This window comes from Crinia signifera, chromosome 4, assembly GCF_055691185.1.
Source record: "Crinia signifera chromosome 4, ASM5569118v1, whole genome shotgun sequence".
Classification (NCBI taxonomy): domain Eukaryota; kingdom Metazoa; phylum Chordata; class Amphibia; order Anura; family Myobatrachidae; genus Crinia; species Crinia signifera.
In genome coordinates this window covers 319909405-319928296 of record NC_139220.1, presented here as the reverse complement: position 1 = coordinate 319928296, position 18892 = coordinate 319909405, and the positions used below count along the sequence as shown (strand labels likewise).

The 18892-nt window shown below is 45.3% G+C and overlaps 1 pseudogene; it reads right to left on the bottom strand.

Annotated features, from left to right (window-relative positions):
• The window catches only part of LOC146075932 (uncharacterized), a 42543-nt pseudogene extending 24607 nt beyond the window's left edge, over nt 1–17936 (bottom strand).
• Between the last annotated feature and the right edge of the window lie 956 nt (nt 17937–18892).

Below are 18892 nucleotides of genomic sequence, written 5' to 3'. Positions count from 1 at the left end.
CAAGACATTTTGTTGAGGCACGACATAGCCTCACAGCATTCATGTATTGGATTATTGACCATGTCCCCCCACTTTCTAGAGGAGGGGACAGGTCATTGCGGTTACTCCAGTTGGAATGCCGCTGGATACATCGTTTGGGTACCCTGGCCCCCAGAGGCCTGAACGAGCACGCAGGTTTGTCGTACTTTTTATAAAATAAAATGGACAGCGCCAGGTCAGCCCTCATGATAACATCTAGCTTAGCTTGGTGATGGCACCGTTGAGTACAGCAATCGACACAGAACAGTGTCGACACTGGGCCCGCAGAGCGGTATAACATGTTCCTGTACAGTAAATGTGTAATGCAGGATGCTTTGACGTAGAAGGAAACACAGCAGTAGCATTTTAAATATATTTTTCTGTATGTTTTAGGGGTTGTTTGCACTTGTAGGTCAACTTGTATGTATATGCACTTTATTAAGCACTGTCACTTTCAATGGAAATGCAGTACGTCATTTCAATGGAATCGGTACATCTATCAGAATGAACTTAGGTCTACAGTCATTAGGTCGACCCCACTAGGTCAACTGGCAGGAAGGTCGACCTGATTTAAGGTCGACATGGGCCAAGGTCGACATGACTTAAGGTCGAATTTGCATAAAGGTCGACATGAGCAAGGTCGACTGGTCATAAGGTCGACATGGGTTTTTCACTGTTTTTTTATCCGAATGTCGACACAGTCGACATGGACACAGTTGGCAATGAGAATCGGACCCTCGCATCGCTCGCGATGCTTCGGGCACGGTGGCTCGCTTCGCTCGCCACAGCTTTAATAACCTCCTCCACGCCCTAGTGGATGGTAGGGCATGAAATACCGCAGTGAACAGTGAAAAACCCCATGTCGACCTTATGACCAGTCGACCTTCCTCATGTCGACCTTTATGCAAATTCGACCTTAAGTCATGTCGACCTTGGCCCATGTCGACCTTAAGTCAGGTCGACCTTCCTGCCAGTCGACCTAGTGGGGTCTACCTAATGACTGTAGACCTAAGTTCATTCTAATAGATGACCACTTCCATTTCAATGCACTAGGCACTTTTACACTGAATGAAATGTTTTTTTTTTAAAATCCATTTTAGAATTGCATGTACATTATGTGATATGTCATATAGTGGACCTTACATTGTTTGTACCATGTTTTTTTCACAGAGTAAAAGTTTTTTTGAAGTGTGATTACCTCTCGTTCCCACGGCCTGTGACGGATCTCGGGTGACGTCATCAGCAGCCGCCGGAGACGCCGGACCAAGCCGCGGGAACTGACAGGAGCTGTACAGGTATTTAAACACGTTTTGAGCATTGTTTGTTGTTTGAGCACCTTGATACAGAGGCCGCCGAGCCTCGAATTCGTTGGCATCACAGTTGGGTGTGTGTTTTATTTCCGAGTGCCGCCGACACCACAGAGACATATACAGATTGACAGCCACTAACTGTCAGTGGAGGGCACCGGCTCATTTGCCATTTCATTATAGATATCATCGCTTGGAGTGCCGCCCCCCCGGGACTTATATATATATATATTCCAATAGGCAGCACACCTGGTAAATAAGTCAATTGGTACTGGTGCCCTCCAAAATAACCCAGGGTGTCTTCGTAACCTTCTCAGAAGCTGAAGCTGACAGGATTCTGTTTGGACAGAAGTTCCAGGATGAACTAGAGACTCTTCCCCTAAATTACCTTTACCGTGATTGGGTTAAGTTGAAACAAAAAGAAATCGATTATCTATACCACGGTATCACATTGAGTGATTACTACAAAGAGAAGAGAATCCCACGTGGTTTCAGAGTGAACAATTCCCCTACCATCGGGCGCAATAACTCTACATTTGTAAAACGGTGGATCGCTGTACTCAATAAATGCAGCTTTGATCTGCTCCTACTGGTAATTGAGGAGTCTGCTCGGGAGCTGTCCATTGCAAAAGAACACATTGCCAAATTTGAACACAAGCACTTGGACGCTTTCAAAGAAGACGAGTCACAAGATTGGATCAATAGATTGGACAACCAGATTGCGTCCTACAAACGGGATTTAATCCAATTTAAAAAAGACAAACTGTCAAAAGTCATTGACGATTACGAACAGAACAGAGTCTACCGCTGGGCTGGTAATAGCGACAGACAGCGCAATAGACGCTTCAAGCCCAGAAACTATCGCCAAATCTGACAATCTGACTCGTCTCAGGACCAGGGCACCAATAGTGAATCCGATATTCCATCTGACAATCCCAACAGCAGCAGACAATCCCCTTTAGGGGTAGGACCCCGTCGCGGACGCGGCGCACGAGAAAAAGGACCCGCCGCGGCGGCCAAAGGCAGAGGGAAGGCAAGTGGAAAAGGTCGGGGCAGGGTGGGTCGCCTACCCCTGAACCCGAAAACCTGATCTTCAATCTCTCACAACACCCCCTGACTAAAACAGAAGAAAGTGTGTTACGACGTAGTTTGTCTTTTGTGCCCACAGTACGCCTTGATCCCATGCAGTGGACAATCGAGAAATATAACATGAATCGTCAACTAAAATTACATGAACACTTCAAAGGTAGCAAGGCTACCCCGACTGGTGACGATACACCCCATCTCCCTGCGGCCCTACGGCATCTCCAGAAGCACTCTCGCTTCGATCCAGTTTCATACAACGCATCGATCAAGACCTTCAACCGTGTACTTGACCAATCTGTCAATAAGGAGGTGATACGGACGACCACCGGCGATATGGGTTATCCCAACCTCAGTGGTGATGAGTTCTGGGCCCTGAAAAATCTTGCGGATTACAAAGACATTATCATCCGCCCCACCGACAAAGGCGGGGCGATCGTGATCCAGGACCTGTCTGATTACTCTAAAGAACTTTACCGTCAACTGAGTGATGTCAAGGTTTACAGACTACTCAACCTTGACCCTACCCTGATGTTCAATAAGCGCCTGCTCGACCGTCTGAATCTGGCCGTGAGTATGAACAAAATTGACCGCAAGCTGGCGACGGCATTGTATAATGACATCCCGACGGTGCCGGTTTTATATTCACTCCCCAAGATACATAAATCGCTAGTGAACCCCCCTGGACACCCGATCATTTCGGCTAGGGGTGGGGTCTTTCAGAAGGTTTCAATTTACCTTGATATGATTTTGCAACCATGCATTGTTAATCATCCGAGACATTTACTTGACACTACCTCTTTTCTTAATAAATTGCTCAACATCACGACTATACTTGCTGATACCATACTGTGTAACATGGACATTTCCAGCCTTTACACAGTCATCCCCAATGATGAAGGGATGGCTGCTGTTCGACGGCTGATACATGACAATCCATGGTATACCGGTCATGATGTGGATCTTGTGATAGATTTACTTGAAATGGTTTTGACATGTAATTACTTCCTATTCGATGGTGCTTTCTATGTTCAGACATCAGGGTGTGCGATGGGGTCCGCCGTGGCTCCATCGTATGCGAATGCTTATATGTATGCCATAGAGGATGATATTTTATTTAAAAACCATGATTTCTTTCCCCATTTGCTTACTTATCAGAGGTATATAGATGACTTGTTCATTATGTGGACAAGCAGTGAACAAGCATTAGTAGCTTTCATAGAAACACACAATAGGTCCAACCATCCGGTACAATTTACCTTTGACATAAGCAGAGAGCAGGTACACTACCTGGATGTCCAGGTCAATCTCAAAGAGGGTAGTCTGTCCACCGAATTATACTGTAAACCCACCGACCGGAATACGGTCCTACATGCCAATAGCTTTCATCCGACCAACTTAAAATTCTCACTCCCTTACTCCCAATTCCTCAGAGCAATACGCATATGCTCTGATAGACAGATGGCCATCACGCACCTTGACAGGATGATTGACAACTTTGCATTGAGAGGATATATGAGAGGCCACAACTTGCCTTGGCAAAGGCCAAAGCACTCCGGTCCACCCGCGCTGAGACCCTAATCTGTAAAACCAAAAAGACACTGTCCAATCGCTTCCCTTGGGTCAACCACTACAATGTAGCAAGTAAGGACATTAAAAAGATTACCAATGAGACATGGCCAATAGTTAGCTCTGACCCTGAGCTTAACCTGCAGGACACCAGGGTGATGCCATGCTACAGCCGTGGCAGGAACATATGCGATATTTTAGTCAAGGCTGACATCACGGGTCTCAAACAAGCGACCTCGGAGCAGAGTGGCTTCTTACAATTACGTAAGGGCTGCTTTCGCTGTCTAAACTGCTCGGTATGTCCATCATTGATTACCGGCAGAGATTTCCCGCATCCCCATACCGGCTTTCGTTTCACCATCTGCCACCGAGTCACATGTACGACTAGATTCATTGTATACATTATAACATGTCCGTGTGGACTTAGCTACGTCGGTAAAACCGAGCGTACACTACGCGAGAGGATGGCATCACACAAAACTGCAATCAGGGCAGCGATTATGAGTGGGCATAGCGAGCAACCGGTTGCACGGCATTTCGTGCAATCCGGGCATAGTATCGCTACTCTCAAATACATGATCATCGATTATGAACCGCCCCGTTTGAGATGCGGGGATCGGGGACTTCGCCTCTTACAAAAAGAAGCCCGCTGGATTCACAGACTAGGTACTCTCTCACCCAGGGGCCTCAATGAATCTGCGGGACTTCACTGCTTTCTCTGATATTTATTTCAACTACTGTTGCATTTACTTGCATGACACCATCTGCATTGCGATTGACACGCACCCAGCCCGACGCATCCCCCCTTGGTTCACTGACACTGTGACGCTTGTGTAGCTACACGCATTGAACAGTTCCGCTATGCATCAGCCCTTTACTATGTGATTATGTGATTATCTGTTTACTTAAAGGTATATGTCACTTTTTGCAGGCTGTCAGAATACTGTAACCATGGTAACCGGCACGACATGATGATGTCATCAGTGGGCGCGTCTGTTCGGGCTCGGCAACCCGTGGGCTTTCACGTGTGATCTGGTGGGGTTATAAGGTATGTTTCTTTATGCTTTCTGTTGTTCCTGATGAAGATGTGATTCTAATACATCGAAAACGTTTGGACATTTACCTGCGTTGTGTTATTCATTTATTCGCTGAGTGCCGCCGTGCGCTACCTGACTCATATATATATATATATATATATACAGGGCTATTTTTCAGCCGGAACGCCGTTCCTGAAGCTCAAATTAAAAATGACGTCATCAGCAACGGCGTTCCGGGAACCTGCTCCACCCGCATCGCCTGCCCGCACCCCTCTCCCCTGCCCGCTGTTTATGGATGAAGTCCAGGAGAGAGACATGCAGCAGTAACATTCACGTCTCACGCTGGACCACTAGCCAATGGGCGCTTGCGGTCCAGCAGCCAATCAACTGGTGGCTGCTGGACCGTGAGCGCCTATTGGCTAGCGGTCCAGCGGGAGATATGAATTTTAGCAGCATGTCTCTCTCCTGGAGTCCGGGGAGCGGAGCTGGAGGAGGCTCGGGCCGGGGCCTGCAGAGCCACCGGGGTCATGCGAGGCGCAGCGGCAGAGGAGGATGCCGCTTCCTACCGGGTGCTAAGCCTGCTGCTAGGCTGCAGAGCAGAGGCCGGGGAGGAGGCGGCAAGACCCAGGCTCATGGTGTTCCGGGGGGAGGAGGACGCGGAGGCCTCCACGGAGCCAGGGGCCGGAGTGGAGGAGGTGCCCGTGCGAAGAGACCAGCGGTGCCCTGCTAGTGCTGGAGGCGCCCGAGGCCCGGAGGCTGGAAGAGGAGGAGGACGCCGCAGCAGCAGCGGAGCCCGTGGAGGGACAGGCCGGGGCGGCAGCCCGGAGGGGAGCAGGGAGGAAGGGGTCGCTGAGGATTCTCTAGGATCTTCCGGACCAAGAGCTGCGCTGGATCAGGGGCTGCTGCGGACAGGAGAGGATCTGGTGACCTGGGAGGCTCTGGTGGCAGCCTGACTGACATGTCCAGGGAGCGGGAGCTGGACAGGTGAGAGCTTGTGGGCCTGCAACCCTTCATTGAGCATGAAGCCCCTGGCATTGAGCATGTAGGTAAGTGGCACTTAAGTGTCAAATGTGTAATGGGCATCTCTGTGTGGGCCATATGTATAACAAGCATCTCTGTGTGTGGCATATGTATAACGGGCATCTCTGTGTGGGCCATATGTATAACGGGCATCTCTGTGTGTGGCAAATGTTTAATGGGCATCTCTGTATGTAGCATATGTATAACGGGCATCTCAGTGTGTGGCATATGTATAATGGGCATCTCAGTGTGTGGCATATGTATAACGGGCATCTCAGTGTGTGGCATATGTATAACGGGCATCTCAGTCTGTGGCATATGTATAACGGGCATCTGTGTGTGTGGCATATGTATAACGGGCATCTCTGTGTGTGGCATATGTATAACGGGCATCTCAGTGTGTGGCATATGTATAACGGGCATCTATGTGTGTGGCATATGTATAACAGGCATCTCTGTGTGTGGCATATGTATAACGGGCATCTCTGTGTGTGGCATATGTATAACGGGCATCTCTGTGTGTGGCATATGTATAACGGGCATCTCAGTGTGTGGCATATGTATAACGGGCATCTATGTGTGTGGCATATGTATAACAGGCATCTCTGTGTGTGGCATATGTATAACGGGCATCTCTGTGTGTGGCATATGTTTAATAGGCATCTCTGTATGTGGCATATGTATAACGGGCATCTCAGTGTGTGGCATATGTATAACGGGCATCTCAGTGTATGGCATATGTATAACGGGCATCTCTGTAAGTGGCATATGTATAATGGGCATCTCAGTGTGTGGCAAAGGTATAATGGGCATCTCAGTGTGTGGCATATGTATAATGGCCATCACGGTGTGTGGCATATGTATAATTGGGCATCACGGTTCGTAGCATATGTATAATTGGGCATCACGGTGTGTGGCATATGTATAATTGGGCATCACGGTGTGTGGCATATGTATAATGGCCATCATGATGTGTGGCATACAATATGTATAATTGGGCATCACGGTGTGTGGCATATGTATAATGGTCATCACGGTGTGTGGCATATGTATAATGACCATCACGGTGTGTGGCATATGTATAATGGCTATCACGGTGTGTGGCATATGTATAATTGGGCATCACGGTGTGTGGCATATGTATAATGGCCATCACGATGTGTGGCATACAGTATGTATAATTGGGCATCACGGTGTGTGGCATATGTATAATGGGCATCACAGTGTGTGGCATATGTATAATTGGGCATCACGGTGTGTGGCATATGTATAATTGGGCATCACGGTGTGTGGCATATGTATAATTGAGCATCACGGTGTGTGGCATATGTATAATTGGGCATCACGTTGTGTGGAACATGAATAATTGGGCATCACGGTGTGTGGAATATGTATAATGGGAATCTCTGTGTGTGGCATATGTATAATGGCCATCGCGGTGTGTGGCATATGTATAATGGGCATCACGGTGTGTGGCATATGTATAATTGGGCATCACGGTGTGTGGCATATGTATAATGGCCATCACGGTGTGTGGCATATGTATAATTGGGCATCACGGTGTGTGGAATATGTATAATGGGAATCTCTGTGTGTGGCATATGTATAATGGCCATCGGGGTGTGTGGCATATGTATAATTGGGCATCACAGTGTGTGGCATATGTATAATGGGCATCACGGTGTGTGGCATATGTATAATGGCCATCACGGTGTGTGGCATATGTATAATGGGCATCACGGTGTGTGGCATATGTATAATGGCCATCACGGTGTGTGGCATATGTATAATGGCCATCACGGTGTGTGGCATATGTATAATTGGGCATCACGGTGTGTGGCATATGTATAATTGGGCATCACGGTGTGTGGCATATGTATAATTGGGCATCACGGTGTGTGGAATATGTATAATGGGAATCTCTGTGTGTGGCATATGTATAATGGGAATCTCTGTGTGTGGCATATGTATAATAAGCGTTACGGAGTGGGGCATATGTATAATGGGCCAGTGGCAGTAACATAACACTGGTTGCAACATAATGCAGGTTGCAAAACTGCGGTGTAAAGTAATCTTTTCCTGCAATGCTGTGCCCCTTGCAGTGAGGCTACACCCCTGTTTTTTGAGCGCGTGCCTAAGGCGCAAGCATATTGTCCACTTTGCTGCTGGGGATTGTTATGTTACAGCCACTGTTGGGAGGAATTATGTTATTTTTTAATGTAATGCCCCGCCCCTTTTGTAGCTCCTCCCACATAGTCGCCCACTTTCTGCCCCGCCCACAGTTCCTGAACCTATTTTCCTACAAAAATAGCACTGATATATATTATATATATATATATATATATATATATATATATATATATATATATATATACACACACACACATATATACACACACACACACACACACACACATACACACCAATTTATTTGACATCTCTGAAGCTGTACCTTTATGGATATTTATATTGATCTAGTGAGATTTTTTTTTGTTATAATATTTTATTTTCTTGCATTTTTCCACATATAAACATAGAAAGGACATTTACAGTTCATGGTTCCTGCTTGTTTCATCACATTGAAATTTAACTCACAAAAACATATTATTCACATTATTCGCAATTTGACTCCTCTTTCCTCTAACTCCAATTTCTGTCTTTATCCTTTATAAACATGTTTATATATATCCACATGGTTTAGTAACCGCATTCATATCTGGGGTTTTATCCTTCTCATGATACTTGGTTATTTTGATGAGGAGCCTCCTCCGATGTTTTTATCATATCGGCTAATACTTTCTCATTACTTGGAGAGTACATTTTGTGTCCCCTTATTTCCTTTCTATGTTTTATCTTGAAAATGCACCTTATATAGATGTAATAGGGGAGGGGGAGTTCCCTTTCTAACTCGTATGGGTGATATATGTGTTTACTGTGTTGGTGATCTACTGTGATGTGTCTATTTTCAATACTAGAAGAATGAAAAGTGCTAATTAAATAATATATTTACTAACTATTAAATAGTCAGCCTCCTTATTGAAAAAAAATTGTCTGTGTTTTACTTTATTGGGGAAAGAATAAGTGAATGAATAAATACTAAATTTAATCTGTGAGCCTACTCTCATAATTATATGGGCAGTATTCAATAAACATAATCACAGCGTGCAGTGAATCCTGTTTAGGATTCGCTGCACAGTCGCAGTGTTCCGGAGCCACGCTGTCCCATTGCTATCCCCGTATTCAACGTCGCAGGGGCTCGCTGTCCCTGGCGGTGAATCTTAACCCCTGCGGCGTCCCGCAGGGAGCCGGGGGACGGCGGCAGGCAGGGAGATGGAAGTCTCCCTGCCTGTCCCAGAATGTATATTGTGGAGGGGAGGAGGGCTCCCCAGGACCCAGGCAGCACCAGGAGAGCCAGCAGGGGACCGGGTATTCACTGCTCCTGATCGTGCATATGTAATGATCTGGAGCAGTGAATATATGAATATCTAATGAGCGGCTCTCGGCTCCCGGCCACCTGCTGGCTGTTATGTGGAAAAAAAAATGTAAATTAAATATATATTCATGTGCTATAAGCACATGAATAAAAATAGCATGCCCCTTCACAGAATAAAATTCCTGATTTTTTGACACCAAATGTAAAAAAAAAACAACTTTATTTTAAAAGTTCACTTTCCACTTCACCATGAAAAGATGGCGATTTGCTACACGGAGACACACGGCGAAAATTACTTAGAAAGATGGCGAAAAGTGCACGTTGAATAGGGTGATTCACTTTCTGACCCAATAAAATCACCTTCCAACGCGAAAATAGCACAAATTCGCCATGAAACTTGGCGAATTGGCCTCATTGAATACTGCCCAATGTGTTTACTAGAGTGATGCTTTCTTCATTTCCTCCTAATACGATGTGACACCCTCTGTGTACAATACTATTTTATTGCTTCTGTACCTCCCATTCCCTCCCCCCCGCCTCCCTCTCCCCCCCCCCCTTTCCATCTTCTTCTATTTCCTATAATTTCCTTGGATTTTATTTGGATGCATAATATTTTTACCCCCTTTATTACTTGTTTCTTTCAGTGCTGTAAAAGGATAGATACTCCCAGTACATGAATGCTGGTCTCATCCCCATGTTAATTCTTAACTTATAAAAAAGAAACCTTATTTGCATGTATTTCTTTATATTTTAATCCTTATGCTACTTTCCCCTGACCACATTTCTATAATTGTCCTTCTCAACCACAAACAAAACTACATAGGATCACACCTAAGGACAATGGACACATCAAACACGAGGGACTCATTGCCTTCTAACCCTTATGATTCATAATTGCCTATAAGTACTGCCATCAAAATGTCATACTGTTCACCTCAAGCTGTTCCATCTGCCTCCTTATTGCCCAGGTGGTGTTATCGTACAGCCGCATCACATTCTCTCTTACACTACGCTATATAATCCCCATTTTTTGTAGAATTTAATAATACCCATTTCTATAGCCGGGAGAGTAGCTTTCCTTTCCATATATATAATTCTTAGAATCAGGGTTTCAGTTCCCTTATGGGCGGCGCTGATCGCTTGATCCAGTGGTATAATATTAGCTTATTTGCTACCCCCAAAATCACTGTCAATGTTGGTATAATTTTCCTATTTCCGGGGCCTAAATCCCATCTTTGCATGTAGAACAGAAGGCGTGCCTGTGGGTCTTTGACAAGTCTTAATGAAAACAGGTGGTCTAGTGAGGTTGCGTCTGTGACGGTGATTCTAACAATATCAAACAATAATATGGGGACTGCAATATCCTAACATTTATGAAAATACATAATGTGAATGTGGAATATCACAATGATTGTAAGTAATGCATCACGATCGCCATTATTTAATTTCTGATTCTTTCATTAAGCTAAGCTACGAAAACTGCGTATTTAAATGACGTACATGATGATCGCGAGACATTAGCAACATAGATGTGCAAACTCAACTTCTACAAGCTGTATATTACAGAGCTCAGTACCGGAACCAGCAGAACAGCTGTATATTACACATCTCAGTACCGGAACCAGCAGAACAGCTGTATATTAAACATCTCAGTACCGGCACCAGCAGAACAGCTGTATATTACACATCTCAGTACCGGCACCAGCAGAACAGCTGTATATTACACATCTCCGTACCGGAAACAGGAGAACAGCTGTATATTACACATCTCCGTACCGGAACCAGCAGACAGCTGTATATTACACATCTCCGTACCGGCACCAGCAGAACAGCTGTATATTACACATCTCAGTACTGGCACCAGCAGAACAGCTGTATATTACACATCTCAGTACCGGAACCAGCAGAACAGCTGTATATTACACATCTCCGTACCGGCACCAGCAGAACAGCTGTATATTACACATCTCCGTACCGGAACCAGCAGAACAGATGTATATTACACATCTCCGTACCGGAACCAGCAGAACAGCTGTATATTACACATCTCCGTACCGGCACCAGCAGAACAGCTGTATATTACACATCTCCGTACCGGAACCAGCAGAACAGCTGTATATTACACATCTCCGTACCGGCACCAGCAGAACAGCTGTATATCACACATCTCAGTACAAGCACCAGTAGAACAGCTGTATATTACACATCTCACTACCGGCACCAGTAGTACAGCTGTATATTACACATCTCTGTACCGGCACCAGTAGAACAGCTGTATATTACAGAGCTCAGAACAAGCACCAGTAGAACAGCTGTATATTACACATCTCCGTACCGGCACCAGTAGTACAGCGGTATATTACAGAGCTCAGTACCGGAACCAATAGAACAGCTGTATATTACACATCTCAGTACCGGAACCAGCAGAACAGCTGTATATTACACATCTCCGTACCGGCACCAGTAGTACAGCGGTATATTACAGAGCTCAGTACCGGAACCAGCAGAACAGCTGTATATTACACATCTCAGTAACGGCACCAGCAGAACAGCTGTATATTATACATCTCCGTACCAGCACCAGCAGAACAGCTGTATATTACACATCTCAGTACCGGCACCAGCAGAACAGCTGTATATTACACATCTCAGTACCGGCACCAGCAGAACAGCTGTATATTACACATCTCAGTACCGGCACCAGTAGAACAGCTGTATATTACACATCTCCGTACCGGCACCAGCAGAACAGCTGTATATTACACATCTCAGTACCGGAACCAGCAGAACAGCTGTATATTACACATCTCAGTACCGGAACCAGCAGAACAGCTGTATATTACACATCTCCGTACCGGCACCAGCAGAACAGCTGTATATTACACATTTAGTACCGGAACCAGCAGAACAGCTGTATATTACACATCTCAGTACCGGCACCAGCAGAACAGCTGTATATTACACATCTCCGTACCGGCACCAGTAGAACAGCTGTATATTACAGAGCTCAGAACAAGCACCAGTAGAACAGCTGTATATTACACATCTCCGTACCGGCACCAGTAGTACAGCGGTATATTACAGAGCTCAGTACCGGAACCAGTAGAACAGCTGTATATTACACATCTCAGTACCGGAACCAGCAGAACAGCTGTATATTACACATCTCCGTACCGGCACCAGTAGTACAGCGGTATATTACAGAGCTCAGTACCGGAACCAGCAGAACAGCTGTATATTACACATCTCAGTAACGGCACCAGCAGAACAGCTGTATATTATACATCTCCGTACCAGCACCAGCAGAACAGCTGTATATTACACATCTCAGTACCGGCACCAGCAGAACAGCTGTATATTACACATCTCAGTACCGGCACCAGCAGAACAGCTGTATATTACACATCTCAGTACCGGCACCAGTAGAACAGCTGTATATTACACATCTCCGTACCGGCACCAGCAGAACAGCTGTATATTACACATCTCAGTACCGGAACCAGCAGAACAGCTGTATATTACACATCTCAGTACCGGAACCAGCAGAACAGCTGTATATTACACATCTCAGTACCGGAACCAGCAGAACAGCTGTATATTACACATCTCCGTACCGGCACCAGTAGAACAGCTGTATACTACACATCTCCGTACCGGCATCAGCAGAACAGCTGTATATTACACATCTCCGTACCGGCATCAGCAGAACAGCTGTATATTACACATCTCAGTACTGGAACCAGCAGAACAGCTGTATATTACACATCTCAGTACCGGCACCAGTAGTACAGCTGTATATTACACATCTCCGTACCGGCACCAGCAGTACAGCTGTATATTACACATTTCCATGCCGGCACCAGCAGAACAGCTGTATATTACACATCTCCGTACCGGCACCAGTAGAACAGCTGTATATTACAGAGCTCAGTACCAGCACCAGTAGAACAGCTGTATATTACACATCTCAGTACCGGAACCAGCAGAACAGCTGTATATTACACATCTCAGTACCGGAACCAGCAGAACAGCTGTATATTACAGAGCTCAGTACCGGCACCAGCAGAACAGCTGTATATTACAGAGCTCAGTACCTGCACCAGCAGAACAGCTGTATATTACAGAGCTCAGTACCAACACCAGCAGAACAGCTGTATATTACAGCGCTCAGTACTGGCATCAGCAGAACATCTGTATATTACACAGCTCAGTGCCGGCAACAGTAGAACAGCTGTATATTACAGAGCTCAGTACCAGCACCAGCAGAACAGCTGTATATTACAGAGCTCAGTACCAGCACCAGCAGAACAGCTGTATATTACACAGCTCAGTACCTACACTAACAGAAAAGGTGTATATTACACAGCTCAGTACCGGCACCAGCAGAACAGCTGTATATTACAGAGCTCAGTACCAGCACCAGCAGTATATTACAGAGCTCAGTACCGGCACCAGCAGTACAGCTGTATATTACAGAGCTAAGTACCAGCACCAGCAGAACAGCTGTATATTATAGATCTCAGTACTAGCACCAGTAGAACAGCTGCATATTACAGAGCTCAGTACCTACACTAGCAGAACAGCTGTATATTACAGATCTCAGTACCAGCACCAGTGGAACAGAACAGCTGTATATTACACAGCTCAGTACCGGCACCAGCAGAACAGCTGTATATTACAGAGCTCAGTACCAGCACCAGCAGTATATTACAGAGCTCAGTACCGGCACCAGCAGTACAGCTGTATATTACAGAGCTAAGTACCAGCACCAGCAGAACAGCTGTATATTATAGATCTCAGTACTAGCACCAGTAGAACAGCTGCATATTACAGAGCTCAGTACCTACACTAGCAGAACAGCTGAATATTACAGATCTCAGTACCAGCACCAGTGGAACAGAACAGCTGTATATTACACAGCTCAGTACCGGCACCAGCAGAACAGCTGTATATTACAGAGCTCAGTACCGGCACCAGCAGAACAGCTGTATATTACAGAGCTCAGTACTGGCACCAGCATAACAGCTGTATATTACAGAACTCAGTACCGGCACCAGTAGAACAGCTGTATATTACAGAGCTCAGTACCGGAACCAGTAGAACAGCTGTATAATTCAGAGCTCAGTACCGGCACCGGCAGAACAGCTGTATATTACAGAGCTCCATACCAGCTCCTGCAGAACAGCTGTATATTAAAGAGCTCAATACCTGTACCGGCATCAGCAGAACAGCTGTATATTACAGAGCTCAGTACCGGCATCAGCAGTACAGCTGTATATTACAGAGCTCAGTACCAGCACCAGCAGTATATTACAGAGCTCAGTACCGGCACCAGCAGTACAGCTGTATATTACAGAGCTAAGTACCAGCACCAGCAGAACAGCTGTATATTATAGATCTCAGTACTAGCACCAGTAGAACAGCTGCATATTACAGAGCTCAGTACCTACACTAGCAGAACAGCTGAATATTACAGATCTCAGTACCAGCACCAGTGGAACAGAACAGCTGTATATTACACAGCTCAGTACCGGCACCAGCAGAACAGCTGTATATTACAGAGCTCAGTACCGGCACCAGCAGAACAGCTGTATATTACAGAGCTCAGTACTGGCACCAGCATAACAGCTGTATATTACAGAACTCAGTACCGGCACCAGTAGAACAGCTGTATATTACAGAGCTCAGTACCGGAACCAGTAGAACAGCTGTATAATTCAGAGCTCAGTACCGGCACCGGCAGAACAGCTGTATATTACAGAGCTCCATACCAGCTCCTGCAGAACAGCTGTATATTAAAGAGCTCAATACCTGTACCGGCATCAGCAGAACAGCTGTATATTACAGAGCTCAGTATCGGCATCAGCAGTACAGCTGTATATTACAGAGCTCAGTACCTGTACCAGGAGAACAGCTGTATATTACAGAGCTCAGTACCAGCACCAGCAGAACAGATGTATATTACACAGCTCAGTACCAGCACCAGCAGTACAGCTGTATATTACACAGCTCAGTACCGGCACCAGCAGTACAGCTGTATATTACACAGCTCAGTACCAGCATCAGCAGTACAGCTGTATATTACAGAGCTCAGTACCTGCACCAGGAGAACAGCTGTATATTACAGAGCTCAGTACCAGCACCAGCAGATCAGATGTATATTACAGAGCTGAGTACCGGCACCAGCAGTACAGCTGTATATTACAGAGCTCAGTGCCGGCACCAGCAGAACAGCTGTATATTACAGAGATCAGTACCAGCAGAACAGCTGTATATTACAGAGCTCGGTACCAGCACCAGCAGAACAGCTGTATATTACAGAGCTCAGTACTGGCACCAGCAGAACAGCTGTATATTACACAGCTTAGTACCAGCATCAGCAGAACAGCTGTATATTACAAAGCTCAGTACCAGCACCAGCAGCACAGCTGTATATTACAGAGCTCAGTACCAGCACCACAGATGTATATTACAGAGCTCAGTACCGGCACCAGTAGAACAGCTGTATATTACAGAGCTCAGTACTGACACCAGCAAATCAGCTGTATATTACAGAGCTCTGTACCAGCACCAGCAGAACAGCTGTATATTACAGAGCTCAGTACCAGCAGAACAGCTGTATATTACACAGCTCAGTACCAGCATAAGCAGAGCAGCTGTATATTACAGAGCTCAGTACCTGCACCAGGAGAACAGCTGTATATTACAGAGCTCAGTACCAGCAGCCCCATCGTCACTGAATGTTGTTATATTGCAGCTCTAGTTCCTAACAGACATTTCGTCCCAGGGAAAAAGTGCCCCCAAATCCACTTGTCAGACTGCTCCAGACTATCAGGACTGATTTATAAAAAACACTTCTCACACTAGGAAAAAATTGTAACCATTGCATGCATATTGTGGTGTTACAAGTTACCTAATTATATATGAAATACGCTGCATTCAGGCCCTCAGAGTGACTCAAGGGATTAATAAGTATTGTCTTTCTAGTAACACTCTACCCGCATTCACAGCATTTTTAGTTTCTCTTCTGTTTGACTCCTCTGATGTTTAACAAGCTGTGTCTTCTGGGAAAAACATTTGCTGCATTCAGAACATGTATATGGCTTCTCTCCTGTGTGACTCCTCTGATGTCGGACAAGCTGTGACTTATGGGAAAAACATTTTCTGCATTCAGAGCATTTATATGGAATCTCTACTGTGTGAATCCTCTGATGTAGGACAAGATCTGACTTCTGGGAAAAACATTTGCTGCATTAGGAACATTTATATGGCTTCTCTCCTGTGTGACTCCTCTGATGTCGGACAAGATGTGACTTATTGGAAAAACATTTGCTACATTCAGAACATTTATATGGCTTCTCTCCTGTGTGACTCCTCTGATGTGTGACAAGATTTGACTTATTGGAAAAACATTTTCTGCATTCAGAGCATTTATATGGCTTCTCTCCTGTGTGACTCCTCTGATGTATAACAAGCTCCGACTTCTTGGGAAAACATTTGCAGCATTTAGAACATTTATATGGCTTCTCTCCTGTGTGACTCCTCTGATGTACAACAAGATGTGACTTATGTGAAAAACATTTGCTGCATTCAGAACATGTATATGGCTTCTCTCCTGTGTGACTCCTCTGATGTACAACAAGATCTGACTTATGTGAAAAACATTTGCTGCATTCAGAACATTTATATGGAATCTCTCCTGTGTGAATCCTCTGATGTAGGACAAGATTTGACTTCTGGGAAAAACATTTGCTGCATTCAGAACATTTATATGGCTTCTCTCCTGTGTGACTCCTCTGATGTAGGACAAGATGCCACTTCTGAAAAAAACATTTGCAGCATTCAGAACATTTATATGGTTTCTCTCCTGTGTGAATCCTCTGATGTTTGACAAGCTGATACTTCTGAGAAAAACATTTGCTGCATTCAGAACATTTATATGGCTTCTCTTCTGTGTGACTCCTCTGATGTCGGAGAATACCTGACTTCTGGGAAAAACATTTGCTGCATTCAGAACATTTATATGGTTTCTCTCCTGTGTGACTCCTCTGATGTATAACAAGCTGTGACTTATCAGAAAAAGATTTGCTGCATTCAGAACATTTATATGGCTTCTCTCCTGTGTGACTCCTCTGATGTTTGACAAGCTTAACCATCTGGGAAAAACATTTGCTGCATTCAGAACATTTATATGGTTTCTCTCCTGTGTGAGTCCTCTGATGTCTGAGAAGATGTGATTTATATGTAAAGCCTTTGTCACACTCAGAGCACACATGTGGTTTCTCTCCTGTGAGACTCATCATGTATGAGGTGAGAAACAAATTAGTTGCTGAAGGTTTCTTCTATCCAGAAAATAAAATTGCTTTTTCCCCTCCTCCTGAGGTGTAAGGAGATATGATGTATTTAGTTGGCTTGATCGGAGAACAATGTCCCTTTCCACGTCGTCTTAGTTAGAATCCTGCTCCTTATATGTCCTGTAGGAAAGTTAATATATAAAAGCATAATGGTTACCAGGATAACACTACTTATATTGTTTAAGACATATATTTATACACAATAACAAGTATCAGTCACTGATTATATATTCGTGTACAGATGTGTCCACATACATCCAGCCTCCTTGTGCGTTAAACAGTCCTTCTAGTCCTGCCATGCTATAGCGGGATTGTAAGAGCCGAGCATCTTTTATTAAAAATTCGTTGCAAAGCGCTAGGGGCATGATCTTGGCAGCGTGGGAGTAGAACAGGACTGGCCAACCTGTGGCTCTGCAGATGTTGTGAAACTAAAAACCCCATCATGCCTTGCCACAGTTTTGCTATACGGGAGTGTTAAAACTGTGGCAAGGCATGCTGGGATTTGTAGTTTCACAACATCTGGAAAACCACAGGTTGGCCTGTCCTGGAGTAGAAGCAAGAGCTCCCTGGCTGATATTCCCATCCTAATAGCTGCAGGGCGGGAAGCACCGGCAGACATCGACGTGAGAGGAAAGCAGCCAATACCTGCACCCGCTGCTGTGTAACGCTCCCCCGAGCTGCCATTCATGGGAGCCGAGGGCCCAGTGGTCATCTGTGAGGCTGCATGAGCACATTGCTTACCAGCCGCCAGGAACCTTAATTCTGTAAGGAGCTAGGTAGTCGTGCCAGCAGGAGACAGCGTTAGATGCCTGGAAGTAGTGGGCTGTTGTAGTCCGCAGGAGAAGGTGTTATTACCAAGAGGCTGCTGCGGGGCATAAGTTGCGTCTTTACCTGAACCTTTATTCTTAAACTGCATAGTCTGTGTTTATTGTCAGCGTATAAGATCAGTTTAGTGTTGGCTCAGTTACCAGAGGGCTAGAGGGCTCTGTGTCTTACCATCTGGACAGTGGGACATTGTATTTGTTGCCAAGGGAGATTGCCAGCGAGATTGTGCTGGCTCCTAAAGCCCTT